Source organism: Oncorhynchus nerka, linkage group LG10, assembly GCF_034236695.1.
Source record: "Oncorhynchus nerka isolate Pitt River linkage group LG10, Oner_Uvic_2.0, whole genome shotgun sequence".
In the NCBI taxonomy this organism is placed as follows: domain Eukaryota; kingdom Metazoa; phylum Chordata; class Actinopteri; order Salmoniformes; family Salmonidae; genus Oncorhynchus; species Oncorhynchus nerka.
This window is the reverse complement of record NC_088405.1, coordinates 78,179,338-78,197,054: the sequence shown is the minus strand read 5'-3', so window position 1 is coordinate 78,197,054 and position 17,717 is coordinate 78,179,338. Positions and strand designations below refer to the sequence as shown.

At 40.3% G+C, this 17,717-nt stretch overlaps 1 protein-coding gene across 4 annotated transcripts in view; it reads left to right on the top strand.

Moving 5' to 3' along the window:
* Positions 1-5,995: 5,995 nt before the first annotated feature.
* Positions 5,996-17,717, top strand: part of LOC115136033 (HMG box transcription factor BBX-like) — a 46,269-nt gene continuing 34,547 nt past the window's right edge. For 2 of the 4 annotated variants that reach the window (XM_029671372.2, XM_029671369.2), the window contains exons 1-2: positions 5,996-6,123; positions 8,082-8,163. The gene's annotated coding sequence lies outside the window, so the exon portion shown is untranslated. Of the gene's footprint in view, positions 6,124-6,460; positions 6,706-6,831; positions 7,289-8,081; positions 8,164-17,717 lie in introns of those variants that run through there. The other 2 variants (XM_029671370.2, XM_029671371.2) reach the window with 2 other exon arrangements.

Below are 17,717 nucleotides of genomic sequence, written 5' to 3'. Positions count from 1 at the left end.
GCATTTATTTTTCAACTCGAATAAATGAGCCCAGTCAGTTTTCCATGACAACAAAATCATAAACAACAGTATAGGGCTGGCTAATGAGTCATTAGTTTTGAGGTCATGCTCAGGTAAAACAATTTGGCTAATCTCTACTTCCATATTTCCAAGTCCTATTCTTGAAGACCAAGGGCTATAACATTTATTGCAATGTCTGGAATTCTGATAGACTTCGGTTTATAATGTAACGATAGAATTGAATCATATTATTCAAAATCAAATCATATTGTATTGGTCAAATACACATGGTTAGCAGACGTTAATGTGAGTGTAGCGAAATGCTTGTGCTTCTAGTTCCGACAGTGCAGTAATATCTAACAAGTACTCTAACAATTCCGGCAACAACTACCTAATATACACAAATCTAAAGGGATGGAATAAGAATATATACATATAAATATATGGCTGAGCGATGACCGAGCGGCATAGGCAAGATGCAATAGATAGTATAAAATATAGTATAGACATATGAGGTGAGTATGTAAGATATGTAAACATTATTAAAGTGACTAGTGATCCATTTATTAAAGTGGCCAATGATTTCGAGTCTGTATGTAATCAGCAGCCTCTCTGTGTTAGTGATGGCTGTTTAACAGTTTAATGGCCTTGAGATAGAAGCTGTTTGTGAGGGTTTTAGGTGACAAGACAAATTTCTTCAGCCTCTTGAGGTTGAAGAGGTGCTGTTGCGCCTTCTTCACCACACTGCCTGTTTGGGTAGACCATTTCAGTTTGTCCGTGATGTGTACCCAGGGGAACTTAAAACTTTCCACCTTCTCCACTGCTGTCCCATCGATGCAGACAGGGGGATGCTCCCTCTGCTGTTTCCTACTATATTATATATAGTAAAAAGCAATGGGTTAGAAGAAGCCTACACAACCAACCAATAAAGTACAATTTTACATCCATATATGGCTAGCTATGTAAACTTTAACATTGATTTATCCTGCAATAGATGTCGTTCAATTGGTAACATACATTTTTGTCTTCTTCTAATGCCTCTTAAACTTGTTATGGCTGGGGGCAGTATTGAGTAGCTTGGATGAATACGGTGCCCAGAGTAAACTGTCTGCTACTCAGACCCAGTTGCTAATATATGCATATTATTAGTAGATTTGGATAGAAAACACACCGAAGTTTCTAAAACTGTTTAAATGATGTCTGTGAGTATAACATAACTCATATGGCAGGCAAAAACCTGAGAAGAAATCCAACCAGGAAGTGGGAAATCTGAGGTTTGTTGTTTTTCAACTAATTCCCTATCGAATACACAGTGTCTATGGGGTCATATTGCACTTCCTAAGGCTTCCACTAGATGTCAACAGTCTTTAGAACATTGTTTGATGCTTCTACTGTGAGGTGGGGGCGAATGAGAGGGGAATGAGTCAGAGGTCTGCCAGAGAGGCATGAGCTGACCACGCGCATTCATGTGATAGTTAGCTTACGTTCCATTGCAATTCTACAGACATACGAATTCTCCGATTGGAAAATTATTGAAGATTTATGTTAAAAACATCCTATAAAGATTGATTCTATACATCGTTTCTACGGACTGTAACGGAACTTTTTGACTTTTCGTCTGCACCTAGTGATCGCGTGTCATGAATTTGGATTACTGGGCTAAACACAACATGGCGGATATCTGTTTGGGTTGTTTTGGTCTCTGAGAGGTGTACTCAGATTATTGCATGGGGTGCTTTTTGCGTAAAACTTTTTTGAAATCTCACACAGCTGTTGCATTAAGGAGAAGTGGATCTATAATTTCATGCATAATAGTTGTATCTTTTATCAATGTTTATTTTGAGTATTTCTGTAAATTGATGTGGCTCTCTGCAAAATCACCGGATGTTTTGGAACTACTGAACATAACACGCCAATGTATACTGAGATTTTTTTCTATAAATACGAACTTTATCGAACAAAACATACATGTATTGTGTAACATGAAGTCCTATGAGTGTCATCTGATGAAGATCATCAAAGGTTAGTGATTAATTTGTCTCTATTTCTGCTTTTTGTGACTCCTCTCTTTGGCTGGAAAAATGGCTGTGTTTTTCTGTGACGAGGCACTCACCTAACATAATCGTTTGATTTGCTTTCGTCGTAAAGCCTTTTTGAAATCAGACACTGTGGTGGGATTAACAAGAAGTGTGTCTTTAAAATAGTGTAAAATACTTGTATGTTTGAGCAATTTTAATTTAGGGATTTCTGTTGTTTTGAATTTGGCGCTCTGTACTTTCACTGGCTGTTGTCATATTGATCCCGTTAGCGGGATCTCAGCCCAAAGAGGTTTTAAGGAGAAAGTAATCTAAAAGTAACGGAATGTAATCAGATTACGTTACTGAGTTTGGGTAATCCAAAAGTTATGTTACTGATTACAATTTTGGACAGGTAACTAGTAATTGTAGTGGATTACATTTGGAAAGTAAACCTACCCAACCCTGGCTGTGTGTGAAAGTTAATGCAGCCCTTGTATTCCGATCATGGAATTCCAAATGCACCAGCGTGTATACACTTTTTTTATGTGCCAGTGAGCATTCTGGAAACCGTGGCAAAGCTAATGTTACGATGACTCAAGAACTTATTGCAGTAGCTAACTACTGTAACTAGTTGGCTAACTAGTGTAGCTAGCCAGCAAGGCTGCTAGAAAAGCTAATTGCAATGGATTAGCAGAACCATCTGCATCCTTTTAACCCCCCAAAATGTTGTTCTTCAAAAATTAGCTGGCTAGCATTTTTGAGGCCATCCAAACACTTTCCTCACGTTAGGACGTATGTCTTTAACTCATGGAAAGGCGCCTCTCGCTCGCAAAGCACAGGTGGGTGGAATGGTGATGACGTCAGCCCCTGTATATGCTTTTAGTAGCCAATATTTTGGTAGCTACTATGTCATTTAAAAGCGAACTCTGTGCTCAGATGTCTCAGCACACGTAACTGTCAAGGGTAGATAGGGTCTATGAATCTCAGTGACCATGTGGCTAGTCTCTGCCCTGAGATTGGAAGGTTGGGGGTTCAATCCCCAGTCGAGAAATACCAATGACTTCCTCTCTGCTTGGCTACTGCCAGAGATTTTTTGTAAAACAATTTGAGATTGAGACAATGGTTTTGGAAATAATTGTCCATTGGCCTTTGTGTGCCTGCAACTCATCCCAAAAAGTTTACTATAGTTCAACTTTTGACAGACAATGATGAATATGTATCTGTTTTCATGAGTCTCTGTATTGCCACAGACTAATGCCCTGCGACAAGCTAGCATCCTGTCTAGGGTGTGTAATTGTACAACAAGCTGCCTCATACTACAGAAACAGGAGATCCTGCCCTTTGGGCCATACTGGCTTGGACAAGGTTTAGTTAGGCCATACAAATGTAATCAAAAAAAATTATCTGAAAAAGTTTTACTGGAAAAATGTCACGATTATAGCAAAAATATGTCCTTAGGTTTCCAGTAAAGAGATACACAACTTCCTCTATGCCTCTTTTAGCCTCCCGAGAGGTTAACATCTCTTGATTTGGTCGCTAGATGTTGAACTAAGGTTGCTACAGTATTTAAACAAAAGGGTCAACTATTTTATTTTTTATTTGCTTGCTTGCCTCACTTTCAAAAAATGAAATCTGGATCCGATTTATTTGTATATTCCATGGCCTGTGACCTCAAAAAAAAAATCTGGATGTATTTTCATCTGGTTTTTGCCTGCCGTATCGGATGGGGCCGCATATCGGATGGGGCCACAGTGTCTCCTGACCCCTCCTGTCTCAGCCTCCAGTATTTATGCTGCAGTAGTTTATGTGTCGGGGGCTAGGGTCAGTTTGTTATATCTGGAGTACTTCTCCTGTCCTATCCGGTGTCCTGTGTGAATTTAAGTATGCTCTCTCTAATTCTCTCTTTCTTACTCTGTCTTGGAGGACCTGAGCCCTAGGACCATGCCTCAGGACTACCTGACATGATGACTCCTTGCTGTCCCCAGTCCACCTCCAGTTTCAACTGTTCTGACTGTGATTATTATTATTTGACCATGCTGGTCATTTATGAACATTTGAACATCTTGGCCATGTTCTGTTATAATCTCCACCTGGCACAGCCAGAAGAGGACTGGCCACCCCACATAGCCTGGTTCCTCTCTAGGTTTCTTCCTAGGTTTTGGCCTTTCTAGGGAGTTTTTCCTAGCCACCGTGCTTCTACACCTGCATTGCTTGCTGTTTGGGGTTTTAGGCTGGGTTTCTGTACAGCACTTTGAGATATCAGCTGATGTACGAAGGGCTATATAAATCAAATTGATTTGATTTGATATCTGTTCTGTTATACTCACAGACATTATTTTAACAGTTTTAGAAACTTCAGAGTGTTTTCTATCCAATGCTATTATATGCATATCCTAGCTTCTGGGCCTGAGTAACAGGCAGTTTACTTTGGACACGTCAGTCATCTGAACTTTCGAACACTGTCCCCTAGCCTTAAGAGGTTTAAATAAAATATGTTTGGCCCTACATACTTTATTGCCAAAATCAAATCAAATTTTATTTGTCACATGCACTGAATACAACGGGTGTAAACTTTACCATGAAATGCTTGCTTATGAGCCATTCCAAGCAATACAGTATATAAAAAATAATAATAAGTAACAAGAGGAATAAAATACATATAACACACATAATAAATCATTTAACTATATACAGGGAGGACCAGTACCAGATCAATGTGTATGAGCTATTTGAAGTAGATATGTACGTAAAGGCAGGGTAAAGTGACAAGGCATCAGGAAAGATAATAAGAGTAAGAATACAGAACAGTAGCAGCAACATATGATGAGTGTGAAAGTGTGCGCGCCTATGTCTGTGTTGCCCCCTTACACTCAATAACTAGTTTTGTATTTGTATTGGTGGTGGCTCCATCATGTTATGGGTATGCTTGTCATCGGCATGGACTAGGGATTTTTTTAGGATAAACAGAAACAGAATAGAGCAAAACAACGGCAAAATCCTCAAGGAAAACCTGTTTCAATATACTTTCCAAAAGACACTGAGAGAAAAATTAACCTTTAAGCAGGACAATAATCTAAAACACAAGGCCAAATATACACTGGAGTTGCCTACCAAGACAAAATGGAATGTTCCGAGTGGCCTTGGTTACAGTTTTGACTTAAATTGGCTTGAAAATCAAGACTTGAAAATGGCTGTCTAGCAATGATCAACAACCAACTTGACAGAGCTTGAAGACTTTTCAAAAGAATAATTTGAAAATATCGTACAATCCAGGTGTGTAAAGCTCAGAGACTTGCCCAGAAAGACTCACAGCTGTAATCGCTGCCAAAGGTCATTCTAACATGTATTGGCTCAGGGGTTGAATACTTATCTAATCAAGATATACTTTTTTAATTTTTTTTTACAAATGATAGAATTTTTCATCCACTTAGACATTACAGAGTATTTTGTGTAGATTGTTGACAAAAATAATGATAATTGAATCCACGTTAAGACCATCTTGTAATACAAAATGTGTAAAAAGTAAATGGGTGTGAATTCTTTCTGAAAGCACTGCATGGAGAATTCATGTCTGAAAGGGAAACTTTGACTTTTTTCATTAAATTAATGATTGCAAATAAACATGTGACATGAAAGGCTTATTCCATGAAACACAATAGCTGCCTGTACTGTCAATTTGTATGTGCCGTTATTCATGCTTATACGGTGCACATTTAATTTAAAATCTGATTACATCTGCATTTAAAAGTATGGCCTTCTGTGCATTTGTTTTTATCGCTCTACAGTACCTGGTTATGCAGTGTAACTGTACATGTCCTGAACATTATGAAGACGTTATATTAATCTTGCTGTCTCAGAACAATACACAAATGTAATGTTCTCTCTGTGTGGTTGTTTTGGGCTGTCTTTCAAACTATCGTCCAATCACGACCAGCCTTACATGGTAAGGATATTTTCACTCTGCATGTACAGTACTGTGTGTTGCAAAAACTGTTCTGATCAAAGAAGCACACTAAGAGAGAGTGAATGAGGTGGACAACGGCTCAGTTGGAGCACCACCATTTACTTATTTAGCTTGCTTTACATTCTGGGTGGCCTGTTGCGGGTGAGTGCTGGCATAATTTTACTTTATTTTTTTTTACACTTTATTTTCCAAACACTCCGATCCCTACAGTAACGCAACACCCAGGAAGCTAATATTAAGTAGTCACACACGACTGAGACACAGGCATGGCTTTTTGCTTAAACAGTCATCAGTTTCTCTCCAGTCACATCTTTTCAGTGACCTGTTTCAAAAATGTTGCAAGAACAAAGTTTGTTTAAAATATGTGTGCTGTAAGGCCAGAATCTGAATAGTTTATGATGAAATGGCTAGGCCAGTCAGTACTGGCTATGAACATCATAGCCTACTGCACAAGGCTTCGCAAGAATACTTTGCGAACGGGGGAGGGTAGATTAGACACGAGTATACATTTGTCCGAGGAAAACGAAAGTACTGCGACCTGATGTAAATGATAATTTATCTTATTTGTTGTGTTGAGCCTCGCGCTGACTGTAGCGTTCATCCGGTGAAGTGTTCCTATTTGTGTTATTGTACAGCCAGTGCCGAACTGTTATGTGTCAATAAGTTTTAAGAAGGACGCTGATGGGGATGAGAGGGCCCTTGTATTCGAGCTGGGTATCAGAGGTATGTTTTAATATGTATATGCCGTCATGACAGAACGTGTTGGTATTTTATCCCTTATAAATATCCCTGTCGTTTTCCCCAAAATGACTCAGTCATCCAGTGTGAGATCTGTGCTGGTTATCGCTGCTCTGGAAGTGGTCAGCGTGGTGCTTTTTTTGTTTTTCGTGAATTATTGTTTGTCAAATAGGGGATTTCATTTATAAAGTTGTTGTTTTAATCGTGAATTCCATTCATCGAAGGCGTTTGGTGTACATTTTAAGTCACTGTTCTGTAAAAAATATATTTTGAAAATCGACTATGCAAAAGCCTGAGACAACATGTACGACATGGCTAAGCTGGAGCACTTCCCCCATGAAATGCACGGCTACATTGTTACTAAGCGAATTATGGCAGTGTTCGAATGCGTGAAAACCATCAAATGAGTGAAGTTTGCGTACAATTCCATGGATGCTTGTCACTTAGTGGCTCGTGGGCTTTTGGACCCATTGCAGGTTTTGCATAATGACACATTCAGCGGACGGACTGGTGCCATTCGCGTTTGAGAGCTAGCAAGCTAACAAGCTACTTTTATTCCTAATAACTGGTAGGAAATGGGAGACCATGCACATCAAACGGTTTGCCGCAATTTTCTGGACGGAAAATCCCTAGTTTAAGTAATGGAAGGTGGCGATTTGTACATGTGGAATACCTTTTTCAATGAATGCATATGAGTTTGACAGGAGTGATATTTTCATTTTCACCAAAGCAAGATGGACTCTCATTCGCTTGTCTGTCATGTCAGACCTTAGATCGACATTTTGCACGAATATGCACATTTGAGTTTAACATAAAGAACGTTGGGCTAGATCAACAAAATATAATTAGTATAAACTGATGTTCATAGAATGTTTACCGTGGGTACACTTTTATTGATTCCGTGACAGCTTAATCGGGTTTGCAGCCAGCACCGGTTTTACCTGAAAACAAACGCTGCAATACTGTAGTATATAATCTCTACTGATCTATATCTACCAGATATTGCATATTTTATTGTGTACTGAACGTTAATTACTCCATAGTTGTCAACGTTGCTGGAAGTGCATTTATGTCCGATAGGTTGCACGAATTTAGGATCGACACTACTTCATCAACAACAAATAATGTCCCACCATAGTTTTATCACATATCGAAGACTTGAAGCTTTATCACATATCGAAGACTTGACTATATACACTTTTTAAGTTATTGTGATGATTAATACAGTGATGATTAATACGCATGTTTACTATGCCTGCTGAAGAATAAAACTAGAACGCTAGCCTCTGTGGTTGTTTGGTGCATTAACCAAGCATTGCAAATGAATCGCTTGACTGAGAGAAGTGTCTTGTATTTTATAGGTCATCATCATCGCATGAAACAGCCTGACTGACAGATTCATCTTCATCTTTCAGATACAACATTTCCATAGTCTGTGCCTAAGTAAGTATGCCTGCAATCCATCCCATATTTTCAAAGTCAAGGATTATTGTCTTTTGTTGACCAATTTTTGTTATTAATGGCCCATGGTATCCACTCATTGATATGCCATGAAGCCCCATGTTATTATATCCTTACATTAACAAGCATAGCTCTCATGATGCATACATTACATAATTGATTGCCATCCCTGATTTGATAGCATCTAGCAAAAGCACAATAACCATTTCTATGGTTTTATGTAGATATTTGTATCAGTGACTGAGATGTACCCTTATAATTAAAATGATTAGGATACGTTTCAAAATGAATGAATTACTTTATTTGAGTGATTCCTAGTTGCATAACCTGTGCACACTAGCTAGCTGTTTCACCAACTGGGAAACTGTGACTCGGTGTCAGGTGTATATGCACGCTATGCATGCTTTCCCCATAGCACACCCCTCATAGAGCTCTGAGTTTTTCTTGACAAAGTTAAAGATGGTACATGTCACATTTTCCGCCTGCAAATAGAGACAAATGTCAATTACAGTATAATGGGGGATAATATTGCACATTTAGACAATTTTGTCTGTCTGGCTTACTAGCGCTCAAATCATTTTTGTTAATGGCAAATGTCATTTATTTGTTTATTTTATCACCTTGTTACACCACTCGCATCACGCTCCATGATGTCCGAGAAATTAATCAAGGTGCTATCAAAGACTTGAGGGTTATACAATGACGCTAGCTAAATCTATGCAGGATTTTCTAAAGCTAGCCAGCTTTAGTTAGCTTCACATTCCAACTCAGGTTTCATCCATTTTAGGGAGGTGAATATTGATCCTGTACCTGCTGCTAACTCAAGCCAGGCTTGTAACTGTGTGCAAGTCACAGGTGGATATCCCAGCGAACAACGAAATCTTCATTGAGTCAATGCTGAAACACCAATCCATTACATTTTTTGTCGAAATCAATGCGAAAGAAAGGTTATCCTGCAATTTCAGACTGGTGTTAATTAGGTTATTAGAAGTGCTTTCTTTTTCATTACTAGTATCGTTGTTTTTTGTGTAAAACAATTTCCGCTCAAATCGTTAAAATAGTTGTAGTCATATGAACGTTTTACTGCACGTGAAGTTTCAAATGCATCCTGTCACTACTAAATGTATGTGATAGGTATTTGAACATTACAATGTTTAACACAAGAACATGTGATTAATAAAATATGTAAGGGTGGTGAGAAAATACAGTATAAAAGAATGAGTTGCATGTACAGTACATTCGGAAACTATTCAGACCACTTCACTTTCTCCACATTTTGTTACGTTAGATGTATTCTAAAATGTATTAAGTAAAACATTTCTCATCAATCTACACACAATACCCCATAATTACAAGGCAAAAAAAATGTTTTTAGAAATGTTTGCAAATGTATTAAAGAGAGAAAAAGTATTCAGTCCCTTTGCTATAACACTTGAAATTGAGCTCAGGTGCATTCTGTTTCCATTGATCATCCTTGATGTTTCTACAACTTGATTGGAGTCCACCTGTGGTAAATTCAATTGATTGAAAGTCACACACCTGTCTATATAAGGTCCCAAAGTTGACTGTGCATATCAGCAAAAACCAAGCCATGAGGTCGAAGGAATTGTCCATAGAGCACCAAGACAGGATTGTGTCGAGGCACAGATCTGGGGAAGGGTACCAAAAAATGTCTGCAGCATTGAAGATCCCCAAGAACACAGTGGCCTCCATCATTCTTAAATGGAAGAAGTGTGGAACCTTGAGCTAGCAGCCTGGCCAAACTGAGCAATCGGGGGAGAAGGGCCTTGGTCATGGAGGTGACCAAAAACCAGATGGTCACTCTGCCATAGCACCTGAGTTCCTCTGTGAAGATAGAACTTTCCAGAAGGACAACCATCTCTACAGCACTCCATCAATCAGGACTTTGTGACCAGATGAAAGCCACTCCTCAGTAAAAGGCACATGACAGCCTGCTTGAAGTTTGCAAAAGGCACCTAAAGGACTCTCAGACCATGAGAAACAAGATTCTCTGGTCTGATGAAACCAAGATTGAACACTTAGGCCTGAATGCCAGGCGTCATGTCTGGAGGAAACCTGTCACCATCCCTATCGTAAAGCATGGTGGTGGCAGCATCATGCTGTGGGGATGTTTTTCAGTGGCAGGGACTGGGAGAATAATCGGGATCGAGGGAAAGATGAACAGAGAAAAGTACTGAGAGATCCTTGATGGTAACCTGCTCCAGAGCGCTCAGGACCTCGGACTGGGGCAAGATAATGCAGTAGTGGCTTCGGAACAAGTCTCTGAATGTCCTTGAGTGGCCCAGCCAGAGCCCGGACTTGAACATCTCTGGAGAGACCTGTAAATAGCTGTGCAGCGACCCTCGCCATCCAACCTGATAGAGCTTGAGAGGATCTGCAGAGAAGAATGGGAGAAGCCTGTAGCGTCATACCCAAGAAGACTCAAGGCTGTAATCGCTGCAAAAGGTGCTTCAACAAGGTACTGAACAAAGGATCTGAATACTTATGTTAATGTGATATCTATTTTATATTCAATACATTTGCAAACTTAAAAAAGAAAACTGTTCTTGCTTCATCATTCTGGTGGTATTGTGTGTAGATTGAGGGGGGGTAAAAAAAATCTAATAAATACATTTTAGAATATGGCTGTAATATAACACTGTGGAAAAAGTGAAGGGGACTGAATACTTTCCGAAAGCACTTGATCTTTCAAATTTTGGAATTTTCTCAAACCGTTACAGGCCATGATATCGACAATTTGGGGATGCAAAAAGCCACCCCCCAGTTCGTAAGGCATGCCATTTTGATTTCCAGTTAAATTGTTTTTCAATTATGTGCCAAATAGAAATTATGTGAGCAATATAGAACCAAAGCATTGTTTAAGGAATATAGTGAAGACTTTGGCTGTATTCCAATCACTTAACAGACACACCCTCTCCCCGCAGCCCTCAAATTAAGTGGACACTTCTGATGACGTCTGACGAGTATATACTTGCAGGGCGAGGGAGGAAGGAACGATTTTTAAACGGACTGCCCTTGGCTGGAAATTCGTTATCCCTCGATGATTGTGTTTTTACTCACCGTTAGCTTGTGGGTGCTTTATATGCTCTACAGTCAATTATGATTGCATGTCTACTTATATTAACTATATAATTATTAATATACGCCTTCCAGCCTGCCTAGCTGGAACTTCTGAAGAAGGAACGTGTTTTATTTCTTAGGAAAAATGTAGGGGAGTGGATCAGAAAACCAGACAGTATTTGGTGTGACCACAATTTGCTTCATGCAGTGCAACACATCTCCTTCACAGAGTTGATCAGGCTGTTGATTGTGGCCTGTGGTTTGCTGACCCACTCTTTTTCAATGGCTGTGCAAAGTTGCGGGAACTGGAACACGCTGTTGTATACGTCAATCCAGAGCATCCCAAACATGCACATTGTCTAGTGAGTATGCAGGCCACAGAAGACTTGGGACATTTTCAGCTTCCAGGAATTATGTACAGATCCTTGTGACAAGGGGGCGTGCATTATTTTGCTGAAACATAAGGTGATGGTGGCGGATGAATGGCACGACAATGGGCCTCAGCATCTCGTCACAGTATCTCTGTGCATTTAAAATCCCATTGATAAAATGCAATTGTGTTCGTTGTCCGTAGCTTATGCCTGCCCATACCATAACCCCACCGCCACCATGGTGCGCTCTGTTCACAACGTTGACATCAGCAAGCCGCTTGCCCACAAGAAGCCATACATGCTGTTTGCCATCTACCCAGTACAGTTGAAACCGGGATTCATCTGTGATGAGCACACTTCTCCAGCATGCCAGAGGCCATCGAAGGTGAGCATTTGTCCACTGAAGTCAGTTACGACGCCAAACTTCAGTCAGGTCAAGATCCTGGTTAGGATGACGAGCACGCAGATGAGCTTCCCTGAGACTGTCTGACAGTTTGTGCAGAGATTCTCCAGTTGTGCAAACCCACAGTTTCATCAGCTGTCCAGGTGGCTGGTCTCAGACAATCCCGCAGGTGAAGAAGCTGGATTTGGAGGTCCTGGGCTGGCGTGGTTACACGTGGTCTGCGGTTGTGGTCTGGACATTCCTGCAGTCAGCATGGCAATTGCACGCTCCCTCAACTTGAGACATCTTTGGCATTGTATTGTGTGACAAAACTGCACATTTGAGTGGACTTGTATTGTCCCCAGCAGAAGGTGTGCCTGTGTAATTGATCATGCAGTTTCTTTATATACTTTTCCACTTTTTTTTCCTAAACCCAAAAATATACATTAGACAACAAAATACCAAAGTGACATTAACCTTACAAAACGCGAAAGTGATATGGCCATTCAACCCTATCAAAGGCCTTTTTGGGATTGAGGGAGAGGGCGACACTAGGTATTTTGTTTTTGTTAGCAAGGTGAATTATATCAAAGAACCTTCTGAGATGAATTATGAAGCCAGTCTGATCTGGGTTGGCCAGCAGAGGGAGCAATGACTCCAGTCTTTTAGATAGCATCATGGTGATCAGTTTACAGTCTGTATTAAGGAGAGAGAGAGTGGTCTATAGGAGGTGCACTTTAGCAGGTTTTTCCCCTTGTGAATTACTGTAATCACAGCTTTTGAGAGTTACTCTGGAAAGCAGTTGTCCTCCCCAGCTTTTTTTAAAGTACTTCCATAAGGTAAGGTACCAACAGGTCCTTTACATTTATAGAAGTCTGGGGGGGAAGGCATCTCTGATAGATCATTGCTTGATTGGGCTGTATAGAGGTCCTCATACTTTTAAGAAATACTATCATTAATTTCAGTAGGGTTGAAAGATATTAGAGTTTAGTAAGAGTTTCCATAGCATTAATTGTCCTCTTACTTTCCTCCGCTTTCAGTTGCTATGCCAATACTTGTGTATTGTGTGCTTTCTCCAAGTTTGTAGCAACACTGTTTTGATTTAGTAATGACCCTCTCATCTTTATACGTGTTCCAGGTATTATGTTTCAGTTTTTTATTTACCAAGAGCCTGTGTGGAAGAAAAAAAATGTATAGCATTTTAAGATTCAAGGACATTTTAGTTCGGCCCCTTTTCTCTTCAACCCTTTAGTATAGGCAATGCTTTATCCCCTCAGATAGGCTTTCAATGCATCTCAAAGAACGAACCTGTCAGGAGCAGAGGGTTTGTTTTTCAAAGTAAGAATATTGATCTGCTCTTTGAATGTACAAAATTCAGGTTGTTTCAGGAGAGAATAATTTAGTTTCCATCTATATGCTCCATTTATCTTGGTAGGGATGGAGATTGATAATACCAGAGGAGAATGGTTACTAAGCAATCTGGGGAGGTAATCGGTATCTTTATGAAAAAGTTTTTGATTGCAAAAAAAGTTTATATGCATGTGTGGGTGAAAAGAGTAGTCCCTATCCTGTGGGTGCATCTGTCTCCAGACGTCTAGTGAATTGAGATCCTTTATGAATGACAGGGTGAACTTGGTGGCTTTGGTAGGAGAGGGGTTATCAGAGTACATATCAAGAACTCTATCTAAACAAACATTTACATCTCCTTCAGCCAGTAGCCAGCCTGGTGGTGCTTGAGCAATCTGAAGGAATACGTTCTGAATAAACATATGGTCATCGAAGTTAGGAACATAAATATTCAATTGGGTCCAAGACTCCAAATATATATGCTCCTGCACCAAAACAAACCTGCTGATACAAAAGGATGTCTATTCATCAAATGTGAGAGGATGCAAAACGTTGTCTCACCCATTTCCTCTTTAATTTCTAATGTTTACTTGCTATAAGTTGTGTTTCTTGTAAGAACACAATGTCAGCCTTTAAATTCTTAAGGTATGTATAGACTCTTTTCCTCTTAACCAGGCCGTTAAGACCTTTTTTATATTGAAAGTGACCTATTCTAGTTGTTTAAGCGTGGGTTGGGTTTCGAATGTGTAACAGAATGGTAATCACTAATTAGAAAAAAATCTGGTAATGTTTCAACTAGTGATGCACCGACATAACATTTTTGGCCGATACCGATATCTAATATTTTCCCTGTTAAAAAATAAAATAACCGATATTTTAGCAGCCTTTTAAGCATTCTAGTGCAGTTAAATAGTTAACACACACGCATGGACGCAACGGTCTAAGGCCCTGCATCTCAGTGGAAGATGCGTCACTACAGTCCCTGGTTCGAATCCAGGCTGTATCACATCCGGCCGTGATTGGGTGTCCCTTAGAGCGGCGCACAATTGGCCCAGCATTGACCAGGGTAGGCCGTCATTGTAAATAAGAATTTGTTCTTAAGTTCTTAACTGACTTGCCTAGTTAAATAAAGGTTACACACACACACCACACTGACCAAAAAGTAATTTTGTTGGCATTCACGCATGTCCCCATTACTAGTAAAACATAATCAAAACCCATTTCTTTCACTTACTTACTGTGCTGTTTCGTCGTTCAGTCGTTTCATTCTCAACCAGGATTTCTCATACTATGGAACACTGTTTGGGTTTTTGCGCGTCAAATAACACGATTTGACGTGTCAAATAAGCTTGTTGACCAATCAGGACCTGAATATGACTGCACGTCACATAATTTAACATGTTCATATTATTTTACGTAGTTATTAGACATTGATTACACTATCACTCGTATTTCATATGTCACAACGATTAATTGATACGTATGCTATGATGCTGGTAAAGTTGTCTCACCGTACCTACAGTGCTGGTCATTAAAAAAAGCAAGCTAGCTCATGGTTGTTCTTCCCCAAAAACATAGCAGAATGACAATCTGTTTCAGAAGCTATAGTTAGCTAGCAAACTATATATAGCAAGGTGTCATCATCTAAAATGACCCTAATTTATACGACCGTTCTTATTTGATTAATGGTGGTCGGACCCATCTATGTGAAACTAGCCACAATAAGGATTAGTCACAATAGTGGACTTTGCGGTTAGCCTTCAAAATAAAAGTTTGTCATTGACAGTGATGCAAATGAATACAAATAGTAGAATTATGCCATAATAGAATAGATCATTAATTTTCCAAAAATCTGTTGAAATCACACCGGATGTATTATACTTAAGAATTGCATTGGGGGCACAATTATTTCACTACAGCCTTACCTATGGATTTTGGATCAATGACATGGGGTATCAGTCTACTCAGTGACACCCAGAGAACATTAGCATCGTAGCTCTTATTGCAAAACTCTCGAAAAACTGAATTAAGCTACATTTATTGTCAATCTATGTTTATTGAACACTATTCCCAAGGAAAAACAATACTACATGGATGTTTTCGAGTCTGATAACTCTGAGGACATTGGGAAAAAATATCTTGGGTATTGAGTAAACTGATACCACATTTCATTTATCCCCAATCTTCAGGTAAAGCTGTAGAAAGAAATATGAATGTCAATACATACAATAGGCTGACTGGGGAGGTGATTTCCCACCAGTCCCGCGATAAGAGCTACAATGCTAATATTTGCATAAACTCTAAACAGTTGTGTTTTGTCTGTGTGTGTCACCGAGTAGACTGATACCCCATTTCACTTCACATTCCAACCTTGTTTAACATGATCTAGTTTAAATATGGCATGATTTCACCAATTGTAACCTTCTGCATCACTTTCAAAGAGGTACTTTTATTTTGAAGGCTAACCACAAATTCCACTATTGTGGCTAGCTTCATATAACGTTAGCTTTGGGCAACAGGGTTAAGTAGCTGGCTAGCTATTTATTTTCATGAACTGAAGTTCAATTTCAATAGGCGAACAACAAGTAGTAGTTACCTAGCTAATACACTGCTCAAAAAAATAAAGGGAACACTAAAATAACACATCCTAGATCTGAATGAATGAAATATTCTTATTAAATACTTTTTTCTTTACATAGTTGAATGTGCTGACAACAAAATCGCACAAAAATGATCAATGGAAATCAAATTTATCAACTCATGGAGGTCTGGATTTGGAGATGCACTCAAAATTAAAGTGGAAAACCACACTACAGGCTGATCCAACTTTGATGTAATGTCCTTAAAACAAGTCAAAATGAGGCTCATTAGTGTATGTGGCCTTCACGTGCCTGTATGACTTCCCTACAACGCCTGGGCATGCTCCTGATGAGGTGGCGGATGGTCTCCTGAGGTATCTCCTCCCAGACCTGGACTAAAGCATCTGCGAACTCCTGGACAGTCTGTGGTGCAACGTGGCGTTGGTGGATGGAGCGAGACATGATGTGCTCAATTGGATTCAGGTCTGGGGAACGGGCGGGCCAGTCCATAGCATCAATGCCTTCCTCTTGCAGGAACTGCTGACACACTCCAGCCACATGAGGTCTAGCATTGTCTTGCATTAGGAGGAACCCAGGGCCAACCGCACCAGCATATGGTCTCACAAGGGGTCTGAGGATCTCATCTCGGTACCTAATGGCAGTCAGGCTACCTCTGGCGAGCACATGGAGGGCTGTGCAGCCCCACAAAGAAATGCCACCACACACCATGACTGACCCACCACCAAACCGGTCATGCTGGAGGATGTTGCAGGCAGCAGAATGTTCTCCACGGCGTCTCCAGACTGTCTCGTCTGTCACGTGCTCAGTGTGAACCTGCTTTCATCTGTGAAGAGCACAGGGTGCCAGTGGCGAATTTGCCAATCTTGGTGTTCTCTGGCAAATGAAAAACGTCCTGCACGGTGTTGGGCTGTATGCACAACCCCCACCTGTGGACGTCAGGCCCTCATACCACCCTCATGGAGTCTGTTTCTGACCATTTGAGCAGACACATGCACATTTTTGGCCTGCTGGAGGTCATTTTGCAGGGCTATGGCAGTGCTCCTCCTGCTCCTCCTTGCACAAAGGCGGAGGTAGCGGTCCTGCTGCTGGGTTGTTGCCCTCCTACGGCCTCCTCCACGTCTCCTGATGTACTGGCCTGTCTCCTGGTAGCGCCTCCATGCTCTGGACACTACGCTGACAGACACAGCAAACCTTCTTGCCACAGCTCGCATTGATGTGCCATCCTGGTTGAGCTGCACTACCTGAGGCACTTGTGTGGGTTGTAGACTCTGTCTCATGCTACCACTAGAGTGAAAGCACTGCCAGCATTCAAAAGTGACCAAAACATCAGCCAGGAAGCATAGGAACTGAGAAGTGGTCTGTGGTCCCCACCTGCAGAACCACTCCTTTATTGGGTGTGTCTCACTAATTGCCTATAATTTCCACCTGTTGTCTATTCCATTTGCACAACAGCATGTGAAATTTATTGTCAATCAGTGTTGCTTCCTAAGTGGACAGTTTGATTTCACAGAAGTGTGATTGACTTGGAGTTACATTGTGTTTTAAGTGTTCCCTTTATTTTTTTGAGCAGTGTAGTTACTCACAAGGATTCTTAAATCATTGCTAAGAATCGGGAAGTTTATACTCGTCATTGTTTTCAGGCTGGTTGTATTGGTGCTAGCTAGGTACCAAGATAAAGCTAGCTAGCTACCCCAGAAGTTGCGGTCGAGCAAATAATGCTTTATTACCATTGCGGCATTGTAAACACATCATTTG